Below are 12,964 nucleotides of genomic sequence, written 5' to 3'. Positions count from 1 at the left end.
CCCTGCCCTATGAATACCTAAAGAAGCATTAAAAACCTGACCTGGAACATATTATTGTTAAAAGCAAACTTCTGTCATGAATTTTGGCCAAGCAATTAAATTCAAATCAATTCAATTTTATTTATACAGCGCCAAATCACAACAACAGTCGCCTCAAGGCGCTTTATATTGTAAGGTAGACCTTACAATAATACATACAGAGAAAAACCCAACAATCATATGACCCCCTATGAGCAAGCACTTTGTGACAGTGGGAAGGAAAAACTCCCTTTTAACAGGAAGAAACCTCAGGCAGTACCGGGCTCAGGGAGGGGCGGGGCCATCTGCTGCGACCGGCTGGGGTGAGAGAAGGAAGACAGGATAAAAGACATGCTGTGGAAGAGAGACGGAGGTTAATAACAAGTGAATAACAAATAAAAACAAGGGGGTTGATGAAAACCCAAAACCAACACCAGTCTGGTCACCAGCAGCTCAGTAGAAGTTAACAGGATACAGAAACGGTGAGACTCCCGTGCTTTCACCGCCCTCCATCCACCTTGACCTCCTCCTTTACAAGCACAAACATCTCTGAGACACAGTTTGGTTTCCTGTGAATGTGGTTTAATCAGACAAAGTTGTTTTGTAGAGTTTAAAGGGAGAACTTGTCTTCAGATGCAAAGAACTCACCAGAATTTCAGTGTGCTGTAACAATCATGAAATACCGCGTTCAAAAGTGACACGTTCAATAAAATGTGTTTTCGCATCTGTGACAGATGTGCGAAGCTTCAAATGATGCCGCAAGTTTCTGCTAAACGTGTTTATTCTGCAGAGCATTAAGACTTTATTCCTTTCTGTTCATCATTCTCATTATCTGCAAAAATACACGCTCGATGAGTATTTACACATTAGTGGGAAAAAAACTTTATATTCTGCTAAATTATGCAGAGATTTTGCTAAAGGCCTTTTTTCTGGAGTTGGTTAGAGTTCGTGATGCAAGACTTTCAGCTCCTTACAGCGCTGAGGTCAGTCGGAGCAGATTTACCTCGGCTGCGAGCACCCCAAAAACTTTCAACGGCTGTTTTACTCTGAAAAGAAACCTCACTCTCATTTATTTTGGAGAGGGAGCAGAGAGGACGCCCTGCCTTTTGTTTCCCAGCAGCCCCGTCTGTCATCTATAATTCATAATGTTTAATGGGCGGCTGATATTTTGGGGAAACGCCATTTGCAGAAATCAATGGAACAAATAATGAGCAGCTGATGTTAATGCTGCTGCTCAGACCTGAAATCCTCACTGACAGGAAGAAGGGAAAAAAACAGTCAAAAGCAGGCAGGAAAGGTGTTGGAAAGCAGCCGGATAATCTGATCTGAGTCCAAATTTAAGGCTGATTAATAAATAAATAATGTGCCCCCAACAAAAAATGAATTATTCAGTCGTTCAGCCGTCAAAAAAAATCCTAATAAATGTTGGCCCACATATTGAGATGCACATTTCGGGCATCTAATGACCTGAATCTAAATGGTCGGCCGTGGACTTGGATGAATTTTAAGTGTGTGTGCGTTTAAAGTGTGTTTGTGTGTGTTTTAAATGTGTGAGTACTCAATCATCAGTGTGAATATTTAAGGGGAAAGCAGGCGCTGACCTCTTTTCTTTCGTTTTACTGCTGAGTTCAGTCAGTTTTGGCTGAATTACACTTAAATGTAATCTCAGTTTAACATTTAAAACACTGATAGCGACGCCCGTAAATCGATCATTTTATCAGCAAACATCAGATACTCTGCAGCTGAGTTTGACACATTATGTTTCCCTCTTATCTGGACAGCTGACACATTTATTTTTAACCACATAATTCGATTTCTCTTATGTTTCAAGTCTCTCGAAAATGTTTCACAATAAAAGGAAATCTTAAAATAGATCTGTTCTGCTTATTCCCCCATCTATGTTTTCATTCTTGGACTCTACTACAGCAGCTTTGCATCATCCTTATGAGTGATGAGTGTTCATTATGTTGTTCTATGAAATCAGTTTAAGGACTTTACTCTGAAAATCAGCTCGATGAACAAACAAAAAGTCTCTGACGAATTAAAGAAGACGCTGAGACACTCAATGAGGAGAAGAGGAATATAAATACACTGATCTGATGAACCTGAGGTGAACCTAATAGCGAGGCGCAGACAATCTACAAAAGGAGAGAAAACAAAAAGAAAATTACCAAATTAAAACAGGAAATGGCCAACACAAAACTCACGTGGAGGAAATAACAATAACAATCTTTATTTATAACATGACTCCAAGTTTTCTTCAATTTGACCTGAAACCAGTGACTAGTTTACTAGCTTGCAGACGGTCAGAGAGCCAGGATATCGGGCGCCATTTTCCCACAGAAGTCCTTTCAAAACCAGAGCTATCGCCCCCTGCTGGTCATTTAAAATAATGCCAATTTTAAGCACTTTGAAAAACTGAAAGCTACGTCCATATTTTATACTGTCTATGATGAACGAATGCAGGCTTAATCTTCAAGTCACTAACCCTTCATTTAAGACCAGAGCTGTATATTTTTAATCAGAAAATATTTCCTGTAGTGTTTTTACAGGAATTGGGCTGTTGGTGTGACAAGGAAATGTGTATTTTTTTTAAATAGTATAAGCTTCGACTTTATCGCAATTTTTTGGTAATTATTTGATAATTAGCCATCTAATTTTGACAGTCATAATTTTCCAGTTTAACTGCTCTGGGAGTTTCTGCACAAAATATCTGAAATACAGCACATCTGCAAACCAGATGTTCAGATTTAGTTTGAAACAGAAGCTTCCTGATTATGGTGACTTCTCCGTGGTTTGTTATTGATAAAAGTATCACAGAGTCATTCAATTTAAACAGGAACATTTGAGAATATCTGTCACAGACAAAGGAAACAGCAGGTGTATTTCCAGCCCTCACCTGGGGCTCGAAACCTCCAGGAGTCAGTTTGAGGAGGAGGAGTGAGCTGGCTCAGGTTTCAGGACTGCTGTGGCTGTGAGAGTAACTGCTCAGGAATCTGGATAGAAACCCGGTCTTGTTTTCATGTGTCAGCAGTCACGGAGCTGGCTGTGTTATTTCGCCGGAGGGCACTTGGAGTCTCTTTAGCCTTAAAGTTGGTCTGGAAAGCGTCCCGGAGTCCAGAACCATAAACACATTAAGGAAGGCACACGGCTGCCTCTCGACCATTTCACGCTTCACGTCCACAGTTCTGCTTGAGTTTTTGTTGGAAGTCTCTCTGCAGCCCTCTGGTTCCTGATGCTGGACCTCCTTTCTCCTCCGTGCCCCCTCCTCGCTCTCCTGACTAACACAGCATTAGTGGCAATTTGTGAAATCCTGAATGTTATGTGACGTTTCATTTTATAGTTTCTTAATCAGATGCTGCTCAGATGTGAATTACTGGAAAATTACAAAAAACATCCTGGAGAGTTTGGATCCAGTCATTGAGAAACAGGGTGTTTCAGTGAAGTTTAGGAAAAAGATGTTTTATTTCGGGGGAAACACTTCATAGGACCCGTCCCATCCTGGCAACAAACTGTTCCAACTTCTGCAATCTGGTAGAAGGTTCCGCATCTTCCGGGCAAGGACAGAGAGACTCAAGAGGAGCTTCCCCAAGCCATCCGTGTCCTAAACACACACACCCGCCCTCTCACATCATCTATAATTGACTGAGACAGGACTCTCTTCCAGACACTCTAAACCAAGGCACAATGTACATTTCAATTCCTTTAATTTTAAATATGTTTATATTGTCTATCCTGTAAAATAGTCAGATGCTGCTGATCTATGAACTGACTGTGACCTGATGTAAAATAAAATCTTTGCCCACATGCCCTTAACATCCTGTAGAATGATTTGGATATGAAGGACTCAGAGGAAAAAACCCAAAACATGTGAGGTTTATGTCCCAGAGCTCTTTAGTGCCATCTTTCCTCTGCTTCCAGTGTCAAAAGAGCGCTACACTAGCTAACACTGGCTTACAAATGGACTAGACTAATCACTGACATCACTAAATGACTGGCTCCCAGCACGAATAGACTCTAACTCCAAGAGGACTTACACTGATATGGTTTCACAGAGGATTTAGATACAGACAACATTAAAGAGCAAGCTAAGGCTAACCAGCTAGCTATTAGGTTTGGTATCAAGTTTGTCTTTGTTAGGAGCTAATGTTTAGTTTTTCTAATTAAGCCTGTCTGACTAACTGATTCAGACTTCAGATTTAGCCATCTGAAAAACTCGTAGTGAAATATGTCATGTCAGCTAATCTCATAACTGGCCACTTTAATATTAATCTATTAGCTAATGTTACAAATTAACCATAACCAGACTGCTATAGATAATTTTCCGTTAGCTAGCGAACTGTATCTGTCACGGAGGAGCAGGGAGGACTCGGCGCAGACTGAAGTCTCAGAAAAACAGGTTTATTTACACACTCCAGGTGCACTATATACAGGTGAGGGAGAAGGGGGCCAGGGTTCCCAGGGGTGCAGAGCGGGGTCGGGAAAAGCGTCCAGAGTCTCCAAACCAAAACACGAGAAATCTGCATACAGAGAACAAGGGTTAGCACGGAACTTTTACGGACAGAGCTCAAAACTGGCTGAGGCTAAAGTAGCACTGACGAGCGTTATTCAATAGTCCAGCGGCGAGGTGCTCTCAGTCACTGCCTTAAGTAGCGGGAGCAAACAGGGTGAGGAGCCACAGGTGATTGCCTACAGGTGGTGGAGGCCGGGAGCTCACAATGAGCTCCGCCCAGGCAGCGAGCAGAGAGAGAGGAGAGAGAGAAAAGACAAAACATAACATGTAGCCACACAGGGCCAGCCGAGCAGGCACGGGGACCGTGACAGTATCTTGGTTGCTAAAATTATCACTAGCAAAATTACATCTGAGTAAAAATTTTACTTGGTTAGAATTGTTGAAATTAATTCACCAGTTATGATACTAATGTGTAAAAGCACTGATTTTAGTTCATCATATAATGTCACAAAGCAACGATAGCAAGCTAGGTCGGATAGCCAACTGTAACTAGTGTGCCTGATATTGGTAGCTTTGTCAGTTTGTTGTCATCGTATTGATACTCAGGTATACTTTGCTGGTTTCTCAGCTGTAATGAAAACCTGACACTTAGTATAGACTACAACAGAGCAACTAGCAGTGAAGGGCAGCCTACATTGGTCTCATCATTTTGGCTGATGCTAGCTCGCACATTGAGGATATGTAGGAAAATGATGAGACTTAATAATGCATGATTATGGCACATAAGAGCTGTCCTTTGACCTTGATATTATGATGATAAAATCATACCTGATCTTCCCTTTTATTTATATTATATTTATATTTTAAAATTTTTGATCTGTGCACATGTGCAGAGGAGGGATAGTGGATTTGGACAAAGGATATTGAAGATGGAGCTGCCAGGCAAGAGGAGAAGGGGAAGATCTCAGAGAAATTTAATGGATGTAGGGAAGGAGAATCAACAGTGGTGACCCTAACTGGCTAGTCAAAAGAACAAGAAGTAGATCTTTTTTTCTAGCTTCCACGGTCTGTAACGAGTGAAACACAACAACAAAAAACCCTCTTCAGCTGTCGCATTCAAGAAACAGAACGTTTCTTTCAGTCCCAGCTGTCAATCTCAGAGTTTTCTCAGAGGTCTTCAGGGGAAAAGCTCTGACTTTAATCCTGCTGTCAATCTCATTGTGGTGGTGGGGGTCGTCTCTACAGGATTGTCTAACCTTTGTCCAAAGAGGACCGGGGGGAGGGGGGGGGGGACCAGCACGTTAATTCCTCTATTGACAGATATCCAATCAGGGTGCCCGACTACGATTTGTCCTGCATGTTAACGAGCTGCACACAGTCAATAAAAGTCACGCATTGACTGTAGAAACCAACCAGTGAAAAGACACAACTTGAGTTAACCTATTTTTCAGCGTTCATTCTGAATCACTACCTTTAATATTTTGGAATAATTGAATTCAGTTCAGCTTTATTCATATATAGTGCTGTCACAGCAACAGTCATCCGAAGGCACTTGTAAGGTAAAGACTCTACAATAGTGATAAGTGGTTGGATTGGCTGATGATGCCTGAAATCTCAGTTACCAATAGATTTTTCAGTTTGCGTTACGTAAAAACCAAAAATGGAGGGGTCACCAATCATCCAATCAGAAAGAGCCACACAGATGTGTGACCTCTATAAGATGCTGCTGATTGGATAACTGACTAAGACCCACATTGTGGCATTTATGAAGGCTATGGCTGTGTCCCAATCCAGCGACCACACGCTTCGTAGTGTGCATTTGGAGACCGATTCCAAATTCGAAGTATACTCCAAATGCGGTTGACAAATACGCCGTTCATTTCCCCAAATTTGAAGTGTGGTCCGGTGTAGACTTCGTGGTCCCATAAATCCCACAATTCATGGCGTGGCGGTGTGGATATTTTGTTCGGAAAAAAAACGGCGGATGCCTGAAGCCGAAGAGTAAACTGTCAAAAATAAGTACTGAATATTATGTCACTTATCTATGTGCGAATGTTTAATAATGAAGAACATTAAAACGTGAATGTTGGCCACATGTCGGCAAGTTATGTGACATTAGTGATGTTTGTACTTCCAGCGTCAGCTTGGTTTTAAAGCCTTTAAATTATACGCCGTTCAATAGTCGACCTTAATCTTACAGAGAATGAGATGATTTTATGGATAATTAAAGTCAGTCATATATCCACAAACATAACAAGCTGAAAGTCAGTGATGCTGCTCGGTTTACAGTCCTGAATATCACGGCACAAGCAGGATTCACTGCACTGTTAATGTTAGCTACGTTACATTGCTGCCTCTGTTCGGTGGTGTCGAGCCAAACGGACTTTAACGTGTGTTTGAATGAGCTGACGGTTCACTCGTTAAGCTGAAAGAAAGATGTGTCCACTGTACCATCTTCTTGTTTAGCACTTGTAATAACACAAACACTAAATCCTCCTTCACTTGTGCTGTTTTGTAGCAGTGTATACTAGTGATGGGATTTCCGGCTCTTTTTAGAGATCCGGCTCTTTCGGTTCGGCTCACTAAAAAGAGCCGGCTCTTTCGGCTCCGAACCGGCTCTTCAGGTTGTTTTGTTGCTTTAATTAATTTATTATTAACAATAATATAAAATTATGCACAAAAGGAATTACTAACGTAAAAACAAGTGGTTTTATATAAATATATGCGGTGGCCCCTAGAGACAAAACACGTACAAACTCCAAAACACATTTCTAGCATGAACTGAACTTCCAAAGCAGAGCTACTAGATGACTTAAATTACACAATTGAAAGCATGTGTGTGTATTTATACACAGGCACTCATATATATATATTCAAATAATTTTAAAAAAAGTTCATTTACCTGTTATTACCACACACCAAATCCGGTCGTTGGTACTTGCTGGCTTGTGTAGCCACAAGATAACAAAGGCTCAACACTGCGCCCAGCATCCTGGAGCACTTCTGTTGTCTTTTGTACGTGTTTTGAGTTTTTATGTGCTTCTGAGTTTTTACATGCTTCGGAGTTTGTACGTGTTTTTACGTGTTTTGGAGTTTTTACGTGTTTTGGAGTTTGTACGTGTTTTTACGTGTTTTGGAGTTTGTACATGCTTCAGAGTTCGTACGTGATTTGAAGTTTGTATGTGCTTTGTCTCTAGGGGCCACCGTAAATATACTTTTATTTATTCACTCCACATAAAATGTAATAAATAAATCATATAATACAAAAATCAACTATTCACATTTCAAGTTTTAACTATTTAAATTTTCAGCTTTTTCCTTTCACAAATTTAAAGTGAAAAGAACACAAAACACTGCAAACCACAACACAATTAAATATAAATTATAATATGAAAACTAAAAGAACATGCATATTCTCTGTCATATGGACCTGCATGAATAAACTTTCTCAATCCTTTATCATCTGCAACCGAAAATAGTTGTGGATGATTACTATACCTTTCTAATGTTGTTGTCCCTGGCTCTCTTTCTCTCTCTCTGGCTCTGTTCCTGTGCTACTGAGTGTAACTACCGCCCCTCCCCCCTCTGCCCAGCGTAAAGCACAAGGCTAGCGTGCAGAGTGAAGCGGGAAAAAAGTGCGAGAGAGAGGCTGAGAGAAAGAAAGAAAAAAAAACCCCACGTGACGGCTCGCGATAAGGAGCCGGCTCGCGTCGTTCACGTCAAAGAGCCCGGCTCTAAGAGCCATTTCGTTCGCGAACGACCCATCACTAGTGTATACACCTGAGACTGTCACCTGTCTGTCTGTCCTGCACTCTCTCTCTGTTTCTTTCTCTCTGATTGTGTAATAAAAGTAATGGTAAATGGACTGATTCTTATATAGCGCTTTTCTACTCTCCTGGAGTACTCAAAGCACTCTATACAACATGCCTCATTCACACCCACTCATACAAGCACTTCTAAACTACATTCACACACATTCATACTCTGATGAACAACTTTGAGTTAGTATCTTGCCCAAGGATATTTGGCATGCAGACTGGGGAAGCCAAGGATCGAACCACCAACCTTCTGATCAGTAGCTGATCTGCTCTACGACCTGAGCAACAGCCACCCCACCCAAAGTATGAACATGTATTTATAAGTTACACTTGTGTTTGAATCCTGCAGCTTATCACACATTTGATTTCCATGTGTGACAACTGCAAGTGTCCAGAGTGAGGACAGACTGAGGGACCCACTGCTACACATCATCTGTGAGGCGTTGCACCCCTGATGATCCACCAGGACAAACTCAGCAGTGTGTGAGGAAGAGGAGGAAGAGCCAGCAGCAGCTGACAGATGGAGAGAATAGACAGACTGTTCCCTGTTTGTGAAGGACTGCTAGAAAAGTTTAAAATCACTAATTGTCTGCCCTGAATCAGTCTTATTAGGTAATGTTCAAATAATTTTACCATTCCAGTGTTTTCAGTGTGGGAGAAAGTACTCAGGGCCTTCAAGTTACACACTATGAAAGGCAGCAATGCAGGGAGTGCAGAATTATTAGGCAAATGAGTATTTTGTCCACATCATCCTCTTCATGCATGTTGTCTTACTCCAAGCTGTATAGGCTCGAAAGCCTACTACCAATTAAGCATATTAGGTGATGTGCATCTCTGTAATGAGAAGGGGTGTGGTCTAATGACATCAACACCCTGTATCAGGTGTGCATAATTATTAGGCAACGTCCTTTCCTTTGGCAAAATGGGTCAAAAGAAGGACTTGACAGGCCCAGAAAAGTCAAAAATAGTGAGATATCTTGCAGAGGGATGCAGCAGTCTCAAAATTGCAAAGCTTCTGAAGCGTGATCATCGAACAATCAAGCGTTTCATTCAAAATAGTCAACAGGGTCGCAAGAAGCGTGTGGAAAAACCAAGGCGCCAAATAACTGCCCATGAACTGAGAAAAGTCAAGCGTGCAGCTGCCAAGATGCCACTTGCCACCAGTTTGGCCATATTTCAGAGCTGCAACATCACTGGAGTGCCCAAAAGCACAAGGTGTGCAATACTCAGAGACATGGCCAGGGTAAGAAAGGCTGAAAGACGACCACCACTGAACAAGACACACAAGCTGAAACGTCAAGACTGGGCCAAGAAATATCTCAAGACTGGTTTTTCTAAGGTTTTATGGACTGATGAAATGAGAGTGAGTCTTGATGGGCCAGATGGATGGGCCCGTGGCTGGATTGGTAAAGGGCAGAGAGCTCCAGTCCGACTCAGACGCCAGCAAGGTGGAGGTGGAGTACTGGTTTGGGCTGGTATCATCAAAGATGAGCTTGTGGGGCCTTTTCGGGTTGAGGATGGAGTCAAGCTCAACTCCCAGTCCTACTGCCAGTTTCTGGAAGACACCTTCTTCAAGCAGTGGTACAGGAAGAAGTCTGCATCCTTCAAGAAAAACATGATTTTCATGCAGGACAATGCTCCATCACACGCGTCCAAGTACTCCACAGCGTGGCTGGCAAGAAAGGGTATGAAAGAAGAAAAACTAATGACATGGCCACCTTGTTCACCTGATCTGAACCCCATTGAGAACCTGTGGTCCATCATCAAATGTGAGATTTACAAGGAGGGAAAACAGTACACCTCTCTGAACAGTGTCTGGGAGGCTGTGGTTGCTGCTGCACGCAATGTTGATGGTGAACAGATCAAAACACTGACAGAATCCATGGATGGCAGGCTTTTGAGTGTCCTTGCAAATAAAGGTGGCTATATTGGTCGCTGATTTGTTTTGTTTTGTTTTTGAATGTCAGAAATGTATATTTGTGAATGTGGAGATGTTATATTGGTTTCACTGGTAAAAATAAATAATTGAAATGGGTATATATTTGTTTTGTGTTAAGTTGCCTAATAATTGTGCACAGTAATAGTCACCTGCACACACAGATATCCCCCTAAAATAGCTAAAACTAAAAACAAACTAAAAACTACTTCCAAAAACATTCAGCTTTGATATTAATGAGTTTTTTGGGTTCATTGAGAACATGGTTGTTGTTCAATAATAAAATTATTCCTCAAAAATACAACTTGCCTAATAATTCTGCACTCCCTATATAGTAGTAGATTCAAAGAATACAAATAATGAGCTGGAAATAAGAATAAGGCGATACACAACAGCCTGAGGAGGCACTGGACCGAAGCTCCAGATATTACATATTAAGCTAAAGTCTAGTTTTCATTACTCTTGATTAACTAGATTTAGATTTAGTTTTAAAATTATTCCTCAAAAATACAACTTGCCTAATAATTCTGCACTCCCTGTAAGTTTAATATTCAGAAACCTAAAGTCTGTATCAGCAGCAGAATGGAGCCAAAATAAATGTTTGTTTCAGTTCTATGAAGCTTTGAGTATTTTGGATTAGTAGCACTGCTGTGTTTGTTGCATCATATTGCTGTAATTGTTTATATGCTTTATATATTCTGAGGTAAGTTGATCTATAGTGTTACATCATATTCTATAAAGATGTTATGTGTTTGTGTACTTTCTGCCCAGTTTGACCCATTTAGCAGAAGTCAGCCTGTTTAAGGCTCTGATATCTATTCTGTATAACTTAAAGCAGTTATGACATGGTCTGATTTTCTCACCCAATAAAGGAATATTTAATATATCAGTCTACTCTTCATTCTGTCAGAAACAGTTATCACAGCTCGTACATTTTCTTTTTACACATATATGTAAGCACTGAGCCAAATTAAGTAATGCCAACATAATAAAAGAACAATATTTGTCTCTTATATATAATACATCTGTATACAGTGGGGCAAAAAAGTATTTAGTCAGCCACCGATTGTGCAAGTTCCCCCACTTAAAATGATGACAGAGGTCAGTAATTTGCACCAGAGGTACACTTCAACTGTGAGAGACAGAATGTGAAAATGTGAATTAGGGTGGAGAATAAGTATTTGGTCACCTCAAACAAGGAAAATCTCTGGCTCTCACAGACCTGTAACGTCTTCTGTAAGAAGCTTTTCTGTCCCCCACTCGTTACCTGTATGAATGGCACCTGTTTGAACTCATCATCTGTATAAAAGACACCTGTCCACAGCCACAAACAGTCAGACTCCAAACTCCGCCATGGCCAAGACCGAAATAGCTTTCGAAGGACACCAGGAAAAGTATTGTAGACCTGCACCAGACTGGGAAGAGTGAATCTACAATAGGCAAGCAGCTTGGTGTGAAAAAATCAACTGTGGGAGCAATCATCAGAAAATGGAAGACATACAAGACCACTGATAATCTCCCTCGATCTGGGGCTCCACACAAGATCTCATCCCGTGGGGTCAAAATGATCATGAGAACGGTGAGCAAAGATCCCAGAACCACACGGGGGGACCTGGTGAATGACCTGCAGAGAGCTGGGACCAAAGTAACAAAGGTCACCATCAGTAACACACTACAACGGCAGGGAATCAAATCCCGCAGTGCCAGACGTGTTCCGCTGCTGAAGCCAGTGCATGTCCAGGCCCGTCTGAAGTTTGCCAGAGAGCACATGGATGATACAGCAGAGGATTGGGAGAATGTCATGTGGTCAGATGAAACCAAAGTAGAACTTTTTGGTATAAACTCAACTCGTCGTGTTTGGAGGAAGAAGAATACTGAGTTGCATCCCAAGAACACCATACCTACTGTGAAGCATGGGGGTGGAAACATCATGCTATGGGGCTGTTTTTCTGCCAAGGGGACAGGACGACTGATCCGTGTTAAGGACCGAATGAATGGGGCCATGTATCGTGAGATTTTAAGCCAAAACCTCCTTCCATCAGTGAGAACTTTGAAGATGAAAGGAGGCTGGGTCTTCCAACATGACAATGATCCAAAACACACCGCCCGGGCAACAAAGGAGTGGCTCCGTAAGAAGCATTTGAAAGTCCTGGAGTGGCCTAGCCAGTCTCCAGACCTCAACCCCATAGAAAATCTGTGGCGGGAGTTGAAAGTCCGTGTTGCTCGGCGACAGCCCCAAAACATCACTGCTCTCGAGAAGATCTGCATGGAGGAATGGGCCAAAATACCAGCTACTGTGTGTGCAAACCTGGTAAAGACCTATAGTAAACGTTTGACCTCTGTTATTGCCAACAAAGGTTATGTTACAAAGTATTGAGTTGCATTTTTGTTATTGACCAAATACTTATTTTCCACCCTGATTTACGAATAAATTCTTTACAAATCCTACCATGTGAATTCATGGATTGTTTTTTCACATTCTGTCTCTCACAGTTGAAGTGTACCTCTGGTGCAAATTACCGACCCCTGTCATCATTTTAGGTGGGGGAACTTGCACAATCGGTGGCTGACTAAATACTTTTTTGCCCCACTGTATACACTGTCAAAGATACTTGTCTTTGAGTGAAGATTTAAGGTGATAGGACATTTAAATAAATGCAACTTGAGTCTTTACTGAAGCTCAGTATTTGACACAGAGTTCAAGCTCACTGCTGTAATAACTAATAATAATCTGACAAT

General features: G+C 41.5%; 1 long non-coding RNA gene across 1 annotated transcript; it reads right to left on the bottom strand.

Moving 5' to 3' along the window:
* Window positions 1-4,403: 4,403 nt before the first annotated feature.
* LOC146717023 (uncharacterized) lies at window positions 4,404-7,301 on the bottom strand. The gene is made up of 2 exons (XR_014922620.1): window positions 4,618-7,301; window positions 4,404-4,538 (listed from the first exon to the last, which is right to left on the bottom strand). It is a non-coding gene; the product is annotated as an uncharacterized LOC146717023 (long non-coding RNA).
* Window positions 7,302-12,964: the final 5,663 nt, after the last annotated feature.

This window comes from Copadichromis virginalis, linkage group LG2 (assembly GCF_057382275.1).
Source record: "Copadichromis virginalis isolate Kocher_CV1m ecotype Utaka linkage group LG2, C_Virginalis_male_GT1.1, whole genome shotgun sequence".
Lineage (NCBI taxonomy): Eukaryota > Metazoa > Chordata > Actinopteri > Cichliformes > Cichlidae > Copadichromis > Copadichromis virginalis.
Note: the sequence above shows the minus strand (reverse complement) of the source record. Positions and strands in the feature narration are given on the sequence as shown.